General features: G+C 48.3%; 3 non-coding genes across 3 annotated transcripts; 2 read left to right on the top strand and 1 right to left on the bottom strand.

Moving 5' to 3' along the window:
* Positions 1-14,489: 14,489 nt before the first annotated feature.
* On the bottom strand, positions 14,490-14,562 carry trnak-uuu (transfer RNA lysine (anticodon UUU)). The gene has a single exon. It is a non-coding gene; the product is annotated as a tRNA-Lys (tRNA).
* A 2,827-nt stretch (positions 14,563-17,389) lies between these two features.
* Positions 17,390-17,462, top strand: trnak-uuu (transfer RNA lysine (anticodon UUU)). The gene has a single exon. It is a non-coding gene; the product is annotated as a tRNA-Lys (tRNA).
* A 1,063-nt stretch (positions 17,463-18,525) lies between these two features.
* On the top strand, positions 18,526-18,598 carry trnak-uuu (transfer RNA lysine (anticodon UUU)). Its single transcript has one exon. It is a non-coding gene; the product is annotated as a tRNA-Lys (tRNA).
* The last annotated feature ends 1,179 nt before the right edge of the window (positions 18,599-19,777 follow it).

Here is a 19,777-nt window from a genome sequence, read left to right as displayed (position 1 = left end):
TGACACACTGTGGGGTAGTAATGATTTTCTGAAAAACTGTGGTTCAGTACTGATGAAGTGACACACTGTGGGACACGACTGATTTAGTGATACACTGTGGGGTAGTAATGATATACTGAAACACTGTGGGACAGTACCAAAGTAGTGACACACTGCAGGGCAGAACAGATATAGTGATGTACTGTCGGGTAGTTCTGATGTATGACACACTGTGGGGTAGTACTGATGTGGAGCTACACTGTGGAGTTCTACTAATTTATTGATACACTGTGGGGTAGTACTGAGTAGTGACGCACTGTGTGTATACTGTGTGACGCACTGTGGGCCAGTAGTGATGTCGTGATACACTCTGTGGTTAATACTGATTTTCTGACACACTGTGAGGCAGTACTGATACACTTGTTGTGGTACTCATGTAGCGACACACTGTGGGGCGGTACTGATGTAGTGACAGACTGTGGGGCGGTACTGATGTAGTGATACACTGTGGGGCAGTACTCTTGTAGTGACACACTGTGCTGCAGTACTGATGTAGTGATACACTGTGGGGAAGTACTGTTGTGGTGACACACTGTAGGGCGGTACTGATGTAGTGATAAACTGTGGGGCAGTACTGAGCTAGTAACACACTGTGGGGCAGTGTAGATTAGTGATGCACTATGGCGTAGTACTGATGTAGTGACACACTCTGAGGTTGTACTGATGTACTGAAACACTGTGGGCCAGTACTGATGTAGTGACACACTGTGGGGCAGTACTGACTTAGTGACACACGGTGGGGCAATACTGATGAAGTGGCACACGGTGGGTGAGTACTGATGTCGTGACACACTACGGGGCTTTACTACTAAGGAGATACACAATGGGGTAGTACTGATGTAGTGAGGCATTCTGGGATTGTAGTAATGTAGCGACACGCTGTGGGGTAGTACTGATGTAGTGCTACGCTGTAGGGTACTACTGATGTAGTGACACCCTCTGGGGTAGTAATGATGTACAGAATCACTGTGGGGCAGTACTGAAGTAGAAACACACTATGGGGTAGTACTGATGTAGTGAATCACTGTGGGGCAGTACTGATATAGTAACACACTGTGGGGTAGTACTGATGTCGTGACACGCTGTGGGGCTCTACTGTTCAACTGACACACTGTGGGGTAGTACGGATGTAATAAGGCATTGTGTGGTAGTACTGACGTAGTGAGACACAGTGGGGTAGAACTGATGAACTGAAATACTGTGGGGTTGTACTGATATAATGCTGCACTGTTGTCAGTACTGATGTAGTGACACACTGTGGGAAAGTACTAACGTAGTGTCATACTGTGGGGCAGTACTGATGTAGTGATACACTGTGGGACAGTACTTATTTAGTGACACACTGTGGGACAGTACTGATGTCGTGACACACTGTGGGGCTACACTGATAAAGTGACACAGTGGGGTACTACTGATGTTGCGAGGAATTGTGGGGTAGTAGTAATGTAGTGACGCACTGTGGGGTAGTACTGATGTAGTGATACAATGTGGGGTAGTACTGATGTAGTGATACAATGTGGGGTAGTACTGATGTAGTGACACAATGTGGGTTAGTAATGATGTATTGAAACTCTGTGGGGCAGTACTGAAGTTATGATGCACTGTGGGACAGTACTGATGTCGGAACACACTGTGGGGAAGTACTGATTTCGTATTACACTCTGGGGTAGTAATGATGTACTGAAACACTGTGGGGTAGTACTGATGTAGTGACACACTGTAGGGAAGTACTGATTTAGTGACGCACTGTGGGGCAGTACTGATGTAGTGATACACTGTGGAGCAGTACTGATGTACTGATAAACTCGGGCAGAACTAATGTAGTGACACACTTTGGGTCAGTACTGATGTAGTGACACTCTGTGCGGCAGTACTGATGTACAGATGCACTGTGGGGTAGTACTGATTTCCGGAAACACTGTGGGGCAGTACTGATGTCGTGATACACTGGGGGGCAGTAAGGATCTAGTGACTCACTGGTGGGCAGTACTGAAGTAGTGGCACACTGTGGGCCAGTAATCATGTAGTGACAACTGTGGGGCAGTGCTGTGGTAGTGATCCAATGTGGGGTAGAACTGATGTAGTGTCACAGTGTGGCGCAACACTGATGTTGAGATGCCCTGAGGAGTAAAACTCATGTAGTGATACACTGTAGGGCAGTACTGATGCAGTGTCACACTGTGAGGCAGTATTGATGTATTGATGCATTGTGGGGTAGTACTGAAGTAGTGACACATTGTGGGGCAGTATTAACGTAGTGACACACTGTGGGGCAAACTGATGTAATGATACACTGTGGGCTAGTAGTGATGTAGTGACGCAAGGTGGGCAGTACTGATGCAGAGACACACTATGGGGCAGTACTGAAGTAGTGATACACAGGGTGGTAGTACTGATCTAGTGACATACTGTGGGGCAGTACAGATGGATTGACACACTGTGGAGCAGTACGGATATAGAGATAGCTGTGGAGCTGTACTGATGTAGAGACACACTGTGGGACAGTAATGATGTTGTGACATCTGTGGGCAGTGCTGATGCAGTGATGCACTGTGGGGTAGTACAGATGTGGTGACACACTGTTGGGTAGTACTAATGTAGTGACACACTGTGGGGCAGTAGTGATGGAGTGATACACTCTGTGTAGTACTGATGAAGTGACCCAAGGTGTGGTGGTACTGATATAGTGATACACTGTGGGACAGTTCTGATGTAGTGACACACTGACTGCAGTACAGATTTAGTGATACACTGTGGGCAGTACTGTTCTAGTGACACACTGTGGGGCGGTACAGTTGTAGTGATGCACTGTGGGGCAGTACTCAGGTAGTATCACACTGTGGGGTAGTACTGATGTAGATATACACTGTGGGGCAGTATAGATGTAGAGGTTCACTCTGGGGCAGTACTGAGATAGTAACACACTGTTGGGTAGTACTGACGTATTGATACACTGTGGGGCAAAACTGATATAGTGACACACTGCGGGGTAGTACTGATGTCGTGACACACTGTGGAGCTCCACTGATAAAGAGATACACAAATGGTGTAGCACTGATGAAGTGAGGCATTCTGGGATAGTAGGAATGTAACGACACTGTGGGGCAGTACTGATGTAGTGCTACGCGGTGGGGTAGTACTGATGTAGTCAGACACTCTGGAGTAGTAATGATGTACTAAAACACTGTGGGGCAGTACTGATGTAGTGATACACTGTGGGGTAGTACTGATGTAGTGACGCAAGGTGGGCAGTACTGATGCAGAGATACACTGTGGGGCAGTACTGATCTAGTGATACACTGAGGGGATAAACTGATGTAGTGACGCGCTGTGGGTAGTACTGATGTAGTTACACACTGTGTGGCAGTAGTGATGTAATGATACACTCTGGGGATAATACTGATTTACTGACACACTGTGAGGCAGTACTGATACACTTGTTGCAGTACTGATGTAGTGACACACTGTGGGTCGGTACTGATGTAGTGACACTCTGGTGGGGCTGTACTGATGTCGTGACACACTGTGAGGCGGTACTGATGTAGTGATACACTGTCGGGTAGTACTGATGTAGTGACACACTGTGGGGCAGTTCTGATGTCGTGATACACTGTTGGGCCGTACTGAACTAGTTACACACTGTGTGGTAGTACTGACGTAGTGATAAACTGTGTGGCTGTACAGATTAGTGATACACTATGGGGTAGTACAGATGTAGTGACACACTCTGGAGTTGTACTGATGTACTGAAACACTGTGGGGCAGTTTTGACGTAATGATGCACTGTTGTCAGTACTGATTTAGTGATACACTGTGGGGCAGTACTGATGCAGTAACACACAGTGAGTCAGTACTGATGTAGTCACACACTCTGCGGCAGTACTGATGTAGTGACACACTGTGGGGCAGTACTGATGTAGTAATACACAGTGGGGTAGTACTGATTTACTGACACATTGAGGGGCAGTACAGATGTCGTGCTACTCTGTGTGGCAGTACTGTGTTAGTGATACACTGTGGGGTAGTATGAAGTAGTGACAACACTGTGGGGTAGTACTGAAGTAGTGACGCACTGTGGGGCAGTACTGATGTAGTAATACACAGTGGGGTAGTACTGATTTAGTGACACATTGAGGGGCAGTACAGATGTAGTGCTACTCTGTGTGGCAGTACTGTGTTAGTGATACACTGTGCGGTAGTACTGATGTAGTGACAACACTGTGGGGTAGTACTGATGTAGTGACACAGTGGAGGAGTACTGATGTAGTGATACACTGTTGGGCAGTACTGATGTACTGAAACACTGTGGGGCAGCAGTGATCTAATTTCACACAGTGGGGTAGTACTGATGTAGTGACACACTGAGGGGCAGTACTGATGTAGTGACACACTGTGGAGCAGTTTTGATGCAGTGACACACAGTGCCGTAAACTGAGGAAGTGAGGCATTGTGGGGGAGTACTGCTGTAGCGACACAGTGTGAAGTAGTACAGATGTAGTGACACGCTGTGGGGTAGTAATGATGTACTGAAACACTGTGGGTCTGTATTGATGTAGTGATGCCCTGTGGGGGAGTACTGATGTAGTGACAGACTGTGGGGCATTAATGATGTATTGAAACACTGAGGGGAAGTACTGATGTAGTGACACACTATGAGGCAGTACTGATTTATTGATACATTTTGTGGTTGTAATGATATACTGAAACATTGTGGGGCTGTACGAAAGTAGTGACACGCTGCAGGGCAGCACTGATGTAGTGATATACGGTCGGGTCGTAGTGATGTATGACACACTGTGGGGCAGTTCTGATGTAGAGCTACACTGTGGAGCACTACTGATTTAGTGATACACTGTCGGACAGTACTGATGCAGTAAACCTGCGGGGTAGTACTGACGTAGTGACGCACTGTGGGGCAGTACTGATGTAGTAATACCCTCTGGGCTAGTACTGATGTACTGAAACACTGCGGGGCAGTAGTGATATACTGATACACTGTGGGGTAGTACTGATGTCATGACACACTGTGGGGCAGTACTGATGTACAGATACACTGTCGGGTAGTACTGATGTAGTGAAACACTGGGGGGCAGTACTGATGTACTGATACACTGTCGGGTAGTACTGATGTAGTGAAACACTGGGGGGTAGTACTGATCGAGGGACACATTGTGGGGCAATACTGATTGAGTGACACTATGTGGGGCAGTACTGATGTAGTGACACACTGTGAGGCAGTACTGATGTAGTGACACACTGTGAGGCAGTACTTATGTAGTGACACACTATGAGGCAGTACTGATGTAGTGACACACTGTGGGGCAGTACTGATGTAGTGACACACTGTGGGGCAGTAATCATGTAGTAAGAACTGTGGGGCAGTGCTGAGGTAGTGATCCACTGTGGGGTAGTACTGATGTAGTGCGCACTATAGCGAACTACTGACAATGTACCGCACTGTGTGGTAGTGCAGTTGTAGTGGCACACTGTGGGGTAGTACTAATGTAGTGGCACACTGTGGGGCAGTACTGATGTAGTGACACACTGTGGGTAGTACTCATGTAGTAACACACTGTGGGGCAGTAGTGATATAGTGATACACTCTGGGGTTAATAATGATTTACCGACACACTGTGAGACAGTACAGATACACTTGTTGAAGTACTGATGTCGTGACACACTGTTGGGCAGTACTGATGTAGTGATACACTGTGGGGTAGTACTGTTGTGACACACTGTGTGGCGGTACTGATGTAGTGATGCACTGTGTAACAGTACTGATGTAGTGACACACTGTGGGGCAGTTCTGACGTAGTAATACACTTTGGGGTAGTACTGAGCTAGTAACACACTGTGGGGTAGTACTGAGGTAGTGATACACTGTGTGGCAGTACAGATTGGTGATACACTATGGGGTAGTACAGATGTAGTGACACACTCTGGAGTTGTACTGATGTACTGAAACATTGTGGGGCAGTACTGTTGCAGTGACACTCTGTGGGGCAGTACTGATATAGTGACACACTGTGGGGCTATGCTGATAAAATAACACACACTGGGGTAGTACTGATGTAATGAGGCATTGTCGGGTAGTACTGATGTAGTGAGACACTGTGGGGTACTACTGTTGTATTGAGACACTGTGGGGCAGTACTGATGTAATAATGCACTGTTGTCAGTACTGATGTATTGACGCACTGTGGGGCAGTACTGATGCATTGACACACAGTCGTTCAGTGCTGATGTATTGATACACCGTGGGGCAGTACTAATGAAGTGGCACGTCTGTGGGGCAGTACTGCTGTAGTGCTACACTGTGGGGCAGCACTGATGTAGTGATGCCCTGTGCAGTCGAACTCATGTAGTTATACACTATGGGGCAGTACTGATATAGTGCCACACTGTGGGGCCGTACTGATGTATTGATGCATTGTGGGGTAGTACTGATGTAGTGACGCACTGTGGGGAAGTACTGACAATGTAACACACTGTGGGGTAGTATTGATGTAGTGACACACTGTGGGGCATTTCTGATGTAGTGATACACTCTGGGGGTAATGCTGATTTACTGACACACTGTGAGGCAGTACTGATGCACTTGTTGTAGTATGATGTAGTGACACACTGTGGGGCCGTACTGATGCTGTGACACTCTGATGGGGCGACACTGATGTAGTGACACACTGTGGGGCATTTCTGATGTAGTGACACTCTGTGGGGCATTTCTGATGTAGTGATACACTGTGGGGCAGTACTGAGCTTGTAACACACTGTAGGGTAGTACTGATGTAGTGACACACTCTGGGGTTATACTGATGTACTGAAACACTGTGGGGCTGTACTGACGTAGTGACACACTGTGGGGCAGTACTGATATAGTGACACACTGTGGGAAAGTACTGATGTCGTGACACACTGTGGGGCTCTACTCATAAAGTGACACACAGTGGGGTAGTACTGATGTAATGAGATATTGTGGGGTAGTATTGATGTACTGAAACACTGTCGGGCAGTACTGATGTAATGATGCACTGTGGGGCTGTACTGATGTTGTGAAACACTGATTGTCAGTACTGATGCAGTGATACACTGTGTGGCAGTACTGATGTAGTGACACACTGTGGGGCTCGACTCATAAAGTGACTCACAGTCGGGTAGTACTGATGTAATGTGGTATTGTGGGGTAGTACTGATGTAGTGATACACTGTGGGGCTCTACTCATAAAGTGACACACAGTGCGGTAGTACTGATGTAATGAGATATTGTGGGGTAGTACTGATGTAGTGGCACGCTGTGGGGCAGTACTGATGTGGTGAGACACTGTTGGGTAGTACTGATGTACTGAAACGATGTCGGGCAGTACTGATGTAATGATGCACTGTGGGGCAGTACTGATGTTGTGAAACACTGATGGTCAGTACTGATGCAGTGATACACTGTGGGGAAGTACTGTGTAGTGACACACTGTGGGGCTCTACTCATAAAGTGACACACAGTGGCGTAGTACTGATGTAATGAGGTATTGTGGGGAAGTACTGATGTAGTGATACACTGTGGGGCAGTACTAATGTAGTGACACACAGTGGGGCAGTACGGATACAGTGACACACAATGGGACAGTACTGATGTAGTGATACACAGTGCGGCAGTACTGATGTTGTGAAACACTGATGATCAGTACTGATGCAGTGATACACTGTGGGGCAGTACTGATGTAGTGACGCACTGTGGGGTAGTACTGATGTGACACCCTGTGGGGAAGTAGTGATGTAGTGATATACTCTGGGGGTAATGCTGATTTACTGACACACTGTGAGGCAGTACTGATCCACTTCTTGTCGTACTGATGTAGTGACACACTGTGGGGCCGCACTGATGTTGTGACACTCTGATGGGGCGATACTGATGTAGTGACACACTGTGGGGTATTTCTGATGTAGTGACACACTGTGGGGCTTTCTGATGTAGTGATACACTGTGCAGCAGTATTGAGTTTGTAACACACTGTAGGGTAGTACTGATGTAGTGATACACTCTGGGGTTATACTGATGTACTAAAACACTGTTGGGCTGTACTGATGTAGTGACACACTGTGGGGCTCTACTCATAAAGTGACACACAGTGGGGTAGTACTGATGTAATGAGATATTGTGGGGTACTACTGATGGGTTGACACACTGTGGGGCTGTTCTGATGTAGTGAGACACTGTTGGGTAGCACTGATGTACTGAAACACTGTTGGGCAGTACTGATGTAATGATGCACTGTGGGGCAGTACTGATGTTGTGAAACACTGATGGTCAGTACTGATGCAGTGATACACTGTGGGGCAGTACTGATGTAGTGACACAGTGGGGCTCTACTCATAAAGTGACACACAGTGGGGTAGTACTGATGTAATGAGGTATTGTGGGGTAGTACTGATATAGTGATACACTGTGGGGCAGTACTAATGTAGTGACATACAGTGGGGCAGTACTGATGTAGTGACAGAGTGGGGCTCTACTCGTAAAGTGACACAGAGTGGGGCAGTACTGATGTAATGAGGTATTGTGGGGTCGTACTGATGTAGTGATACGCTGTGGGGCAGTACTAATGTAGTGACACACAGTGGGGCAGTACTGATGCAGTGACACACAATGGGACAGTGCTGATGTAGTCATACACTGTGGGGCAGTACTGATGTTGTGAAACACTGATGGTCAGTACTGATGCAGTGATACACTGTGGGGCAGTACTGAGGTAGTAACAGACTTTGGGGTAGTACTGCTGTAGTGACACACTGTGGTGTAGTACTGATGTAGTGACACGCTGTGGGGCAGTACTGATGTAGTGACACACCGTGGGGCAGTACTGATGTTGTGATAGACTGTTGGGCAGTGCTGATGTAATGACACACTCTGGGGTAGTACTGATGTAGTGACACACTGTGGGGCAGTACTGAGGTAGTGACACGCTGTGGGGCAGTACTGATGTAGTGACACACTGTGGGGCAGTACTGATGTAGTGACACGCTGTGGGGCAGTACTGATGTAGTGACACGCTGTGGGGCAGTACTGATGTAGTGACACACTGTGGGGCAGTACTGATGTAGTGACACACTGTGGCTAGTACAGATGGAGTGACAATCTCTGCTTTTGTGTGTGTCCCACTTTCTTTGTGTTTGTCTCCCTGTCCCTATTTGTGTGTGTGTCTCTCTCCGCGTGTGTGTGCCCCCTCTCTCCGTTTGTGTGTGTGTGTGTGTTCCTCTTTGCTCGTGTGTGTGTTCACTTTACGTGTCCCACTCTGCGCGTTGTGTGTGCCTCCCTCCGCTTATGTATGTGTCACTCAGTGTCCGATTGTGTGTGTCCCTCTCTCTCTCTGCTTGTGTGTGTATGTGTGTGTTCCTCTCTCTCCGCTTGTGTGTGTCCCTCTCTCTCCACTTGTGCGTGTGTCTCTCTCCGCTTGTGTGTTTGTCCCTCTCTCTCTCTGCGCGTGTGTCCCTCTCTCTTTGCTTGTGTGTTTTTGTGCCCGTCTCTCTGCTTGTGTATGCGTTTCTCTCTCTCTGCCTGTGTATGTGTTCCTCAATCTCAGCTTGTGTGTGTGACCTCAGTCTCTCCTAATGTGTGTCCCTGTCTCCGCGTGTGTGTGTGCCTGCCTCTCTCTGCTTGTGTGTCTGTGTCCCTCTCCCTCCGCTTGCGTGTTTATCCCTTTCTCTCTGCTTGTGTGTGTGTCCCTCATCCTCTGCTTGTGTGTGTCCCTCTCTCTCCACTTCTGTGTGTGGTTCTCTCTCTGTCGCTCCATCTCTTATCTCGTGCTCCTGATACATTCTTTGCGATTGATTGTGTGTGTGTGTGTGTTCTGTTTTTCTGTCTGTGTGTGAGAGTTCTGTGTGTTTGCCTGTGTTCTGTGTGTGTATTCTGTGTGTGAGTGTGTGTGTTCTCTGTGCGTGTCCGTGTGATATTTGTGTATATTGTGTGTGTGTGTGTGTGTGTGTGCGTGCGTGCGCGTGTGTGTGTGTGTGTGTATTTCCCAGTTGTCTCTCTGATCTTCCACTGTTTATTTGTTCTCTCTCTCTCTGCCTCTCACTCTTTTTTTGCTGCGTATCGCAGCGTCTCTTTGCATTTGTAAGCACTTCTCTGCCTCATTCTCTCTCCCGCTCTCTCTCCCCGTCTCTCTCCTCCTCTCTCCCTCCCCTCTCTTTCCTCTCTCTTTTTCTTTCTCTCTCTTATCTCTTTCAATTTCTGTCCCTCTACTTCTCTCTCTCCTCCCCTCTCTCGCTTCTCTTTCCCCCTCTCTCTCCCCTCTCACTTCCTCTTTCTCCCTCCTCTCTCTCTGTCTCTTTCCTTCTCTCTCTGCCTTTCTCCGTCGCTCTCCCCTTCTCTGTTTTTTGTCTCTCTCACCCCTCTCCTCTCCCCTCTCTCTGCCCCCTCTCCTCTTCCGCTCTCTCTCTCTCCCTCTCCTCTTCTCTCTCTCTCTCTCTCTCTCTCTCTCTCTCCTCTCTCTCTCTCTCTCTCTCTCTCTCTCCCTCCCTCACATCGTGTATGTTTCTGGTCCGCCTCTGATATAATGATGTCGTGATGAGTCTGTCTGTCCGTGCGTGGTCCGTTTCCTTTCGTTTCTATGTTTCTCTCGCTGTGTGTGTGGGGTTGTGTCTCCCACACCTTAGCAATGCGTCGTCACTTACATTTTGTACCGGCCAATTTGAGAGGGACTACGGCGTGGTCAAATTGCTTCTGGTTGTCTAACTGTGGGCTTTGGTGAATACCCGGCTTCGGTGAGGGGGTTGGGGGGCAAAGCAAGGTGAGGTTTTTCTACAACTTCCTAAGCTAGTCAATCAGCTTCCTCAAAGCTGTTAAGAATGAGTCTCTATGTGTCTCTCTGTGTCTCTCTATCCCTGTGTCCCTGTCTCTCTCTCTGAGTCTCTGTGTCTCTGAGTCTCTCTGAGTCTCTGTGTCTCTCTGTGTCTCTGAGTCTGTGTCGCTCTACTCTGTCTCTCTGTCTCTCTGAGTCTCTGACTCTCTCTGTTTCTCTCTGTCCCTGTGTCTCTGAGTCTCTGTCTCTCTGTGTCTCTCTGTCCCTGTGTCTCTGAATCACTGTGTCTCTGAGTCTCTGTGTCTCTCTGTGTCTCTCTGTCTCTCTGTCACTCTCTGAGTCTCTCTGTGTCTCTCTGTGTCTTTGTGTCCCTGTGCCTTTGAGCCTTTGTGTCTCTCTGTCTCTCTCTCTGAGCCTCTGTCTCTCTGAGTCTCTCTGTGTCTGTGTCTCTCTAACTCTGTGTTTCTGAGTCTGTCTGTCTGTCTGTCTGTCTCTCTCTCTCTCTGTTTCTCTCTGTCTCGACCCGCTGAGCTCGCGGAGCGCCTGTGGAGGAGGCAATGGGATTGTCGATGTCTCGCGTCGAGACCCTGCATCGGGACTGTGGGTACAGAGGGAAGATGGCTGGTACAAAGAGGTGAAAGACAGAGACAGGCGACAGGTGGACCCAGGTGAGGTGGGGTTGATTGGCAGATAGGGTCAGGTGGGGGAGTGGGCGGATGAAGATGAAGAAGCTTGAAGGTGATAGGCGGAGACAACAAAGTGCCGCATATGATGGTGTCTGTCAGGAAAGGAAGGTGCTGAGTGGAACTAAATAAGGGAGGGTTGCTGGGAATCGTTCCAAGGAGAATGTCCAGCGTCAGTCTGAGACGGAGAGGTGAGCTTATGGAGCGAGACAAAATCATGAGGGGCATAGGTACGGTGAATGAACTCTTTTTCCGGGGGTTGGGGGGCGCAGGTTTAAGGTGAGAGGGGAGAGATTTAACAGGAGCCTGAGGGACGACTCTTGTACACAAAGGGTGGTATCCATGTGGATTGAGCTGCCAGAGGAAGGGGTTCATCAGATAAGATAAGATATCGTTATCAGCCACGTCTACATCGAAACATACAGTGAAATGCATCTTTCTGCACAGAGTGCTCTGGGGCAGCCCACAAGTGTCGCCACGCTTTCGGCGCTCACATAACTTCACATGCCGGCAACTTCCCAACCTCTACGGCTTTTGAATGTGAGAGGAAACCGGAGCACCCGGAGGAAACCCACACAGTCACGGGGAGACAGACAGCGGCGGGAGTTGAACCCGGGTGGATGGCACTGTAAAGCGTTGCGCTAACCGATAGAACTACCGTGAGGCAGGAACAATAACGGATTTTAAAAGGCGGTTGGACAGGTACATGGAAGGGAAAGGTTCGGAAGGTTATGGGCCAAACGGTGGCAAATGGGACGAGCTTGGATGGGACATCTTGGGCGGGGTAAGTCGGTTGGGTCGAATGGCCTGTTTCCGTGCTGTATATCTCTATGACTATACGAATGGACCAAATTGAATTGGGTCTTTTTCTGGATAGTACCCACGGCGTATACATCTAAGGAAATGTGTCTGGGTACATCGCTATGCAAAGAGGCTCGGAGGCATTTACGGGGATATTCGGGGAGAAATAACCCAATGTTCCTGACGTACATCTCGGGGTAGGTTGTGCAGGTGATTGTTTCTGGGACAGTCTCCAGTGTAAATGTTCCCACAGCGAATATTTCAAGAATAATCTCTTGAGTTAAAGAGAGGAAGGGAAATGCTTCTTGGATCATCTCCGTAGAAAAAAAATCCGGGGGGAGGGGAACTCGTAATACATATGGATGGGAGGGGGGTGGAATACAGTCCCGGGGAAAAAAATGAAATATCTTTATTAGTCACATGTACATCGAAGCACACAGTGCAATGCATCTTTTGCGTAGAGTGTTCTGGGAGCAGCTCACCAGTGTCACTAGTCTTCAGGAGCCAACATGGCATGCCCACAACTTCCTGACCCGTACGTCTTTGGAATGGGGTAGAAAACCTTTCTTTGTACATATTTTTGATAAGAACGTCAGGAACGGGAGCAGGAGGAGGCCACCTGGCCCGTCCGTCCTGCTCCGCCGTTCAATAAGGTCATGGCTGATATGGCCGTGGACTCAGCTCCACCTACCTGCCTTTACTCCAGAACTCTTAATTACGCTGCTACGTAAAAGTTTATCCAACTGTGCCTTAAATATAATGAGGTAGCCGCTGATGCTTCCCTGGACAGAAAATTCCGCAGATTCACTACTCTCTGGTAAAAGCAGTTCTTCGTCTTCTCCGTCCTATATCTACTCCCCCGAATCTTGAGGCCGTGTTCCCGGTTCTAGTCTCACCCATAAGATAAGATTTCTTTATTAGTCACATGTACATCGAAACACACAGTGAAATGCATCTTTTACGCAGAGTGTTCCGGGGGCAGCCTTAAGTGTCACCATGCTTCCGGCGCCAACGTAACATGCCCACAACTTCCTGACCTGTACTTATTTAGAATGTGGGAGGAAGCCGGATCACTCGGAGGAAACCCACGGAGCCACACGGGGAAAGAACCTACAAACTCCTTACAGATAGCGGCCGGAATTGAATCCTGGTCGCTGGCGCTGTAATAGCGGCACGCTAACCGCGACACAACCGTGCACTATCTGTGAAATATCTGTTGCAAGCAGATTATGTGCTTCTCTGCTTCAGGATACACTTACCACGGGGACACAAGTCATGAAGTAGTTCAAGCAATCTGCCCGGGGTAAATAGAGCCTGAGGAAATATTTCCGTGGAAAGACCCACTGAATATAGACCAGGGGGATATCTGTCGGCAATAATTCTGGCGGGAAATACGAGAGTGAAAATGACACGTTCCTGGGAAATAACATGGTGAGATAGAACAATATATGAGGATAAATTCCGGGATAAAGTGCCCCTGGGAACATACGTTGGGGTTTAGACCGGCAACAATAGTCCCGAAAAAATGTGCCTGAGATAATCTCCAGGGTTCGCACACGTCTCAAAAACTAGTGAAATTGTGGGAGGATGATAACTTCGTCAAAGGATACAGCAGGATACAGACAGGTTGCAGATATGGGCGGATAAATGGCAGTTGAGGCCTTGCATTTTGAGAGATCAAATATTAAGGGAGAGTACACTGTTGTGGGGTCACATAAATTGGGGATATATAAGACACTCTCAGATAGCCACATGAATGATAGAGAAACGCAGGGCTCTGAGGGAGGGAAGGGTTAGATAGATCTCAGAGCAGGATAAAATGTCAGCACAACATTGTGGGCCGAAGGGCCTGTACTGTGCTGTAACGTTCTACAATGTTAACGGAAAGACAATCAACAGTGTTGATGCGCAGTGGGATCTTGTGGTGGAAGTCCGTGGCTCCTCAAAGTGGCAATACAAGTGGAAAGGGGTGTTAAATAGGCGGACGGCATGCTCGTCTCAATGCTCTATGTAATGAAATAATCTGTATGAACTGTATGCAAGACAAGTTTTTCACTGCACCTCTGTACATGTGATAATAATAAAAACCAAACAGGAAATTGATGCTTTGTTTGCGTGGTATTTAAGGAGTTATGGTGCGTGCGGGTATTGACTTCCAATTTAAAAGCAGCGCCTGAACAGGGATTTGAACCCTGGGCCCTCAGATTAAAAGTCTGATGCTCTACCGACTGAGCTCCCCAGGCTGTGTGGTGATGGTGCTCTAGGACGCCCAACAGTGGGTGAACCCAATCGTCACACCACCTGCGTTCTGCACTTTTCGGCACAAGTCACCAAAACTGCACACAGTACTCCAAGTGCTGCCTCGCCAACGACTAATACAACCACCTGTCCCAACGCCTGTACTCAATGCCCTGACTGATGAAGGGCAGCGTGATAATCGCCTATTTTACCACCCTGTCTACCTGTGGTCACTTTCAAAGATCTATGCAATTGTACTCCTGGGTCTCTCTGTTCCATTGCACTCCCCAGTGCCCCACCATTCATAGTGTATGTCCTACACTGGTTTGACTTTTCAAATAGCATCACTTCACATTCATCTGTATTGAAACCCGTTCGCCACTTCCTCAAGTTATCCCTAACTGTCTGGGATAATCTCCAGGGTTGGCACATGTAACAATTGATTAAGTTGCAGGTGTAGAAGAAGTTCGTCAACGGTTACAGCAGTATATAGAGCAGTCACAATTGAATTTAGGAGGGAATTGAATTTAGGAGCCGAGAGGTATTGTTGCAGCTGTATAGGTCCCTGGTCAGACCCCACTTGGAGTATTGTGCTCAGTTCTGGACACCTCACTACAGGAAGGATGTGGAAGCCATAGAGAAGGTGCAGAGGAAATTTACAAGGATGCTGCCTGGAATGCGGAGCATGCCTTATGAAAGCAGGTTGAGGGAACTTGGCCTTTTCTCCTTGGAGAGACGGAGGATGAGGGGGGACCTGATAGAGGTGTGTAAGATGATGAGAGGCATTGATCAGGTTGATAGTCAGAGGCTTTTCCCCAGGGCTGAAATGGTGACCACAAGAGGACATAGGTTTACGGTGCTGGGGAGTAGATATAGAGGAGATGTCAGGGGTAAGTTCTTTACTCAGAGAGTGGTGAGTGCGTGTAATGAGCTGCCGGAAACGGTGGTGGAGGCTGATACGATAGGGTCTTCCAAGAGACTGTTAGAGAGGTACATGGAGCTGAGTAAAATAGAGGTCTATGGGTAAACCTAGTAATTTCTAAGGTAGGGACACGTTCGGCACAGCTTTGTGTGCCGAAGGGCCTGAACTGTGCTGTAGGTTTTTCTATACGTTCTACATCGGTGGAGAAATGGCACTTGAGGACTTGCACTTTGGGAAATGAAATATTAAGGGACAGCACACTGTTGTGGGGGCAGATACATTGGGGATATTCAAGAATCGCTTAGCTAGCCACGTGGATGATAGGAAAATGAGGGGCTATGTGGGAGGGAAGGGTTAGATAGATATTAGAGCAGGATAACATGTCGGCACAACTTTGTGGTCCGATTGGCCTGTACTATGCTGTAATATTCTACAGTGTTAACGGCATGATATTTTAACAGTGTTGTTGTACAGCGGGATCTTGTGGTGAAAGTCCGTGGCTCCCTGGAAGATGCAATGCAAGTATAAAGAAGTGATAAAGAAGCCGGATGGCATACTCGCCTTCCCCGGGCGTGGCACTTGAGTATAGCAGGAAGGAAGTCAGGTTGCAGCGGTCTAAAACTTTGGTCAGGCCTCGCTTGGCGTACCGTGTGCACTTCTGGTCGCCTCCAATACCGGACGGAATGGGGAGGCTTTGGAGAGGGAGCAGAAGAGGTTCACCAGGCTGCTGCCTGGATGAGAGGGCATGAGCTATAAGGAGAGGTTGGACAAACTTGGGTTGTTTCCTCTGGCGCGGCGGAGGCTGAGGGGAGACCTGATAGAGGTTTAAAAATAAGTATGAGAGACATAGATAGCATAGACAGCTGAAGTCTTTATCCCGGCGCAGAGATGTCAAATACGAGAGGGAAGAGCTTCAAAAGGAGAAGGGGAAAGCTTGCAGTGGCGGTGTGGGGCAGGTATTTTTTACACAGAGAGTAGTGGGTGCCTGGAACTCTCTGCCAGGGGTGGTTGTGGAAGAAGATAAGGTAAGGGCGTTCAAGAGGGATTTTCGTTAGCTCTTGAACATGCAGGGTATGGTGGGTTATGGATCCTACACAGATAGATAGGTTCTGTTTAATTCGGCATCACGCTCGGCGCAGACAAGATGGGCCGAAGGGCCTGTTCCTGTGTTGGATCGTTATATGTCTCAAGTCTTTGCACCGGAAAATGTTTCTGTGTATAAATAGCATCAGGCGGCGTGTTTCAGTGATATATGTCTTGGTGTAATAGTTCCAAAGGGGAAATATCTCTGATGATCCCAGAAGGAAACAGAAATGTGTCTACGACCATCTCCCGGGGAAACAGACCTTGGAGAAACGTTACAAGGAGAAGGATCGGGATCCACCAGGTCTGGCACTGAAGGCGGGCCAATGTCATTCCCACAAGGAAGGAGCGAGCACACGCAGAGTGGGAACATTTTCTGGCGGGTAAGTCTTCATCTGCAGGACGAGAAGCACTCAAGGGTGAGGTAGCAACAGATCAAGGCCATCCTGTGTAGAGTGAAACAGCAGCGACACAGGCCATTCGGCCCAACGCGTCCTTGCCGACTATCGTGCCCACCAAGCCGGTCCCATTTGCCCTCGTTTAGACCTTATCCCTATAAACCTTTCCTATCCATCGACGTATCCAGGTCCTCCTTAAATGACACTCTTCCTCCCTCAAACACTTCCTCTGGCATCTCGTTCCACATACCTACCACCCTCTGCGTGAAAAAGTTGCCCCTCGTGTCCTTTTTAAATCTTTCCCCTCTCAACCTCAACCTCTGCTCCTCTAGTATTGGACCCCTCTCCCTGAAGAGGGAACCTGCAGAAGACAAGTGGGTTGGGCCTGCTTCGCTGTGGGTGTGCGATCTGGGGCGAGACCTCTCCAGGGCCTGGGTAGCTCAGTCGGTGGAGCATCAGACTTTTAATCTGAGGGTCCAGGGTTCAAGTCCCTGTTCAGGCGTTGGTTTTTCAATCCAAAGATACAACGAACTGCTTCACACAGTTGCTCGAACCATATATTCACCACGTCCAACCCGTTTCAATTTCGCCCCCTTTTATCTCTCTCCCGATCTCAAGAGATCATTAAACAGTTCGACAGGGAGAAGCTCCCAGATAAAAACTGGCAAATGTTGGGACCTCACCTTACGACTGCATACAAGGTTGGTCAGACCGATGAATGAGTACTGTATTCAGTTCTGGTTACCACACTACGGGGAGGATGTCATTCACCTGGAGAGGGCGCAGAAACATTTTTACAAGGATGTTGGCCGGGTTTGAGACCTTGAGTTGCGAGGAGAGGTTGGAGAGGATGGGTCTGTTTTCTCAGGGATGAAGAGGTCTGGAAGGTTGAGTCCCGTGGAATCGGTGGAGAGATAGTTAGATGGATTCAAAATTGGCTCGGAGGTAGGAAGCAGAGTGGCGTGGCTGAAGAGTGTTTATTTCACAATGGAGGCCGGTGACTAGTGGTGTGCCCCGGGGGTCGGTGTTGGGACCCTTGCTATTCGTTATTGCTATCAATGATTTGGATGCGAATGTACAAGGTCTGACAAGTAAGTTTGCAGATGACGCGCTATCGGAAGGTGTTGTTGATAGTGAAGCAGGTCATCGTAGATCACAGGGGGGTCTTGAACAGTTTGGGAAGTGGCGAACGGGTTTAAATACGTATAAGTGTGAGGTGATGCATTTCGGAAAGTTAAGCCAGCGTAGCTCTTATGCTATGAATGATAGAGCACTCGGGAAGTGTAGTGGAACAGAGGGACCAAGGAGTACAAGTGCATAGTTCGTTGAAAGCTTCAACATAAGTAGACTGGGTGGTGAAAAAAAGGCACTTATCACGCTGGCCTCCATCAGTCAGGGCACTGAGTATAGGAGTTGGAACATCATGTTGTATAAGTTGTTGCTGAGGCCGCACTTTGGACACTGTGGACAGTTCTGGTCACTGGAGACGAAAAATGCAGAACCACAGGTGATGTGACTGTTGGGTTCACCCACTGGTGGGCGCTCTGGAGTAACATCACTGCAGAGCCTGGGTAGCTCAGTCGGTAGAGCATCAGACTTTTAATCTGAGGGTCCAGGGTTCAAGTCCCTGCTCAGGCGCTGATTTTGAATTGGCAGTCAATTCCCGCACGTAACACAGCTCGTTCAATGCCATGCATAGCGTCATTTTCATGCTAAGTTATTATTGTCATCTCTACCGAAATACAATGAAAAACATGTCTTGCATACCGTTCACACAGATCATTTCATTGCAACAGAGCATTGAGGTAGTGCAATGTAAAACAATAACAGAATGCAGAATAAAGTGTTACAGTTACAGAGAAAGTGCAATGCAGGCAGACAATGAGGTGCAAAGTCATATCGATGCAGATTGTGAGGTCAAGAGTCCATCTTGTCTTACTGGGAGATAGTTCAATAGGCTTATAACAGCAGGATAGAAACTGTCCTTGGGCCTGGTTGTACGTGCTTTCTGGCATTTTTATCTCCTTCTCGATGGGAGGGGCGTGAAGAGACAAAATTCCGGGTGGGTGGGGGTCTTTGATTATGCCGGCTGCTTTCCCGAGGCGGTGAGAAGTGTAGACAAGAGTCCACGGAGGGGAGGCTGGTGTCCGTGATGCGCTGGGCTGTGTCCGCACCTCTCTGCGATTCCTTGCCGTCCCGGACAGAGCAGTCGCCGGCCCAAGCCGTGATGCATCCTGATAGGATGATTTCTATGACGCTTCGATAAAAATTAGTGAGGGTCAAAGGGAACATACCGAAGTTATTCAGCCTCTTGAGGAAGCAGAGACGCTGGTGAACTTTCCTGACATCACCACGGATGACATGCTCATAGTCATTTTTATAGACATAAATTATTAATACACCAGGGCATTATCTTGAGCCGAGCTGGGTGGCGGACATGATCGGCATGAGACGTTACTGCATCTGTGCTCTATGACTCTAATATCAATGGATAATAATCAAACACGACTTGGAGAGCTTACCGAATTTTGAAATTTTGTGACAGTTCAATCAATAACAAGCAGTGGGAAACCCACTGAGCACGCCCTGGCCAACTCCCCTTCCTTCTGACAAGCTTTACTCTCGAAGAACCCAAGCAGTTTTTAAGCTGTCCTGGGCAACTTGGTTGCCGTTCATTGCCTTCACCTGGGACCCTACGATTTGGACCCTCCTCTGCTGTGAAGGGAGCTCTGGTCTGATTAGTTGAGGTGGACAACCCGTGAGGTTCGCCGGCTCATTGCACCAGGCTCCTCCGTTTATAACTCTCCCTTGTTACCA

Source organism: Pristis pectinata, chromosome 44 (genome assembly GCF_009764475.1).
Source record: "Pristis pectinata isolate sPriPec2 chromosome 44, sPriPec2.1.pri, whole genome shotgun sequence".
In the NCBI taxonomy this organism is placed as follows: Eukaryota; Metazoa; Chordata; class Chondrichthyes; order Rhinopristiformes; family Pristidae; genus Pristis; species Pristis pectinata.
Note: the sequence above shows the minus strand (reverse complement) of the source record. Positions and strands in the feature narration are given on the sequence as shown.